This window comes from Amblyraja radiata, chromosome 21, assembly GCF_010909765.2.
Source record: "Amblyraja radiata isolate CabotCenter1 chromosome 21, sAmbRad1.1.pri, whole genome shotgun sequence".
Taxonomy (NCBI): Eukaryota; Metazoa; Chordata; class Chondrichthyes; order Rajiformes; family Rajidae; genus Amblyraja; species Amblyraja radiata.
In genome coordinates, this window is record NC_045976.1 from 15625843 (window position 1) to 15629120 (window position 3278).

Genomic DNA, 3278 nt, shown 5'->3' on the forward strand with positions numbered 1-3278 from the left:
TCCTGAAATGATAAAAGTATGGGTTATTTTTCAGCCTTAAATAATATTTTCTCTGCTGCGCCAAACACAGACACTCTTCCTTTTCCTCCATGTTGAAAGGACCATGCCTATAGTTATTTTTGAAATGTGTTGAATCCCTTTGAATAATTAATGCTTCCTGATATCCTTTCTTCATCACAGCACCAAGTACAACTATAGTGACGGGGAACCACTACACTTCCTGGCCCAACCACCTGTGAGTCTGAGTTCATAATATTTATCTTGTATGTAAAGCCAACTTTTCAATGTACTGGTTAAGGTGTATTTAGGTAATAATTTCTAGGATACAAATCAGAATAATGAAATGTATATACATCAAGCATGCCTCCTCTGAAAACAGCCCATTGATTAAAACACCATTCAATGAAAGTGTGTTTACAATGTGTGAAATGATGCAGTCCAGTGTCAATTGATGGCATTTATCAGGAAATTAATGACAAATGTCATTAACAGTATATCTCCGCTCTTGAGATGGATTTTGTTAATGGTGAAACTACAAATTGGCTTGAGTGCCCATTTCGCCCCCATTTCAGTCATTACAGGCCCAAAACATTGCGATAAAAAGTGTGAATACAGCAACAGGAAAAATGATGGATTTATTCGCTCCACTCGACCTCACTTGAGAATATTGTATATTTCATTGAGACCATGTTATGATTATAATGCATACTATAATGACAGTCTCTCACTCAATTATAGTTATTATCATTTCTTATACTATTTGACCTGTGAAGGAACAGGCATTACTACAACTGTAGCAAAAACCACAATCCGAGTGAACACGATGTGATATATGTATTTCCAGATCAAATTCTTTGACATCCAGCAATACATTATTGATTTGGAAAACAAATGTAAAATACTGAGCAAATTCTGACGAGGTTAGAAAATGGAGAACATGTACATTTCTAAGGTGGCTATGCAGCATCTTTTGCCCAAGTGCCAAAGATAATGTTTCAGGTTACAGGCAGTCACGGTAAAGGGCAAAAGTTAGTGATGCCACATTTGGAGATGTATAATCTGTGGTACGTGTAGTGCAGCACGAATTGTCACTACAATAGAATTTAAAGGAATAGTGACAACATGATGCAGTGGGTGAATGCGCAAAATACAAGGAGGTGGATGAGCGTGGGTAAAGGTGTAAATAGCTGTTTTGATGGGCTTACATAATTGAAAAACAGATTAATTTAATGAAATGACAAAAATATAAACTGACTACTCACCTGTCGCGATCTTTTCTCTGCGAGGTCGAGTTCTTATTCATTTCAATTTCAAATGTGTTGAAAGGAAAGATCCTGCTGAAAGTTTGACGAAGTAGGTTGAATTTTCTTTGAATCATTTTTGCTCTTTGGTATCCTCTAGCCACCGCTGGGACATCAACAACCGCAGGGACCGGCAGCACTCCAGCCCCAAGTACATCCCCGACAAGTAAGTAGCAGATCTTCCCAAGTTTGCCTCATGTGTAAAACCAAGTAATTGACGTAAAGGTGCAGGTGTTTTGAGGTCATGGGATTGAGTTTCATTGCTGATTATGGAATATTTGTGACTGCTGAAATTCCATGAAAGTCAGCAATGAAATAGGAAGTTCAATTGGAAATCCTGGCCATGTTCTGACTAGATAAGGAAAATTAGATCAATGTCCTTTCTGAATTGACTGGCAAGCATGCTTTGCCCAAGAGCCATTGATCAAGTTTTAGATCAAATTCTTTTCAACGACAATGAATAAATGAAGATGATACATTCAGAGACATGGAACATATACAAAATGTGAAGGTATTGTCACGACTACAGAGTTTTAAGGAGTTGCGACTTCATCAGAGACTGGGTTGGTTGTGCAAGATAAAAGAGAGTGCGAGTGGATGGTTAATGGAGCCAAGGGCTGTTGCAAAGGACTTACACAATCAAGAAGCAGGCTAATTTCCTGAAATGATAAAAGTATGGGTTGTCTTTCAGCCTTAAATAATATTTTCTCTGCAGCGCCAAGCACAGACACTCTTCCTTTTCCTCCATGTTGAACGGACCATGCCGATAGTTATTTTTGAAATGTGTTGAATCCCTTTGAATAATTAATGCTTCCTGATATCCTTTCTTCATCACAGCACCAAGTACAACTTCAGTGACGGGAACCACTACACTTCCTGGCCCAATCACCTGTGAGTCTGAGTTCATAATATTTATCTTGTATGTAAAGCCAACTTTTCAATGTACTGGTTAAGGTGTATTCAGGTAATAATTTCTAGGATACAAATCAGAATAATGAAATGTATATACATCAAGCATGCCTCCTCTGAAAACAGCCCATTGATTAAAACACCATTCAATGAAAGTGTGTTTACAAGGTGTGAAATGATGCCGTCCAGTGTCAATTGATGGCATTTATCAGGAAATTAATGACAAATGTCATTAACAGTATATCTCCGCTCTTGAGATGGATTTTGTTAATGGTGAAACTACAAATTGGCTTGAGTGCCCATTTCGCCTCCATTTCAGTCATTACAGGCCCAAAACATTGCGATAAAAATTGTGAATACAGCAACAGGAAAAATGATGGATTTATTCGCTCCACTCGACCTCACTTGAGAATATTGCATATTTCATTGAGACCATGTTATGATTATCATGCATACAACAGTCTCTCACTCAATTATAGTTATTATCATTTCTTATACTAATTGACCTGTGAAGGAACAGGCATTACTACAACTGTAGGAAAGACCACAATCCGAGTGAACACGATGTGATATATGTATTTCCTGATCAAATTCTTTGACATCCAGCAATACATTATTGATTTGGAAAACAAATATAAAATACTGAGCAAATTCTGACAGGTTAGAAAATGGAGAACATGGACATTTCTGAGGTGGCTATGCAGCATCTTTTGCCCAAGTGCCAAAGATAATGTTTCAGGTTACAGGCAATCACGGTAAAGGGCAAAAGTTAGTGATGCCACATTTGGAGATGTATAATCTGTGGTAAGTGTGGTGCGGCAGGAATTGTCATTACAATAGAATTTAAACGAATAGTGACAACATGATGCAGTGGGTGAATGCGCAAAATACAAGGAGGTGGATGTGCGTGGGTAAATGTGTAAATAGCTGTTTTGATGGGCTTCCATAATAGAAAAAACAGATTAATTTACTGAAATGATAAAAATATAAACTGACTACTCACCTGTTGCGATCTTTTCTCTGCGAGGTCGAGTTCTTATTAATATCAATTTCATATGTGTTGAAAGG

The 3278-nt window shown here is 37.5% G+C and overlaps 1 long non-coding RNA gene across 1 annotated transcript; it reads left to right on the forward strand.

Annotated features, from left to right (window-relative positions):
• The first annotated feature begins 204 nt into the window (after positions 1 to 204).
• LOC116984921 lies at positions 205 to 2191 on the forward strand. The gene is made up of 3 exons (XR_004415165.1): positions 205 to 235; positions 1402 to 1467; positions 2139 to 2191. It is a non-coding gene; the product is annotated as an uncharacterized LOC116984921 (long non-coding RNA).
• Positions 2192 to 3278: the final 1087 nt, after the last annotated feature.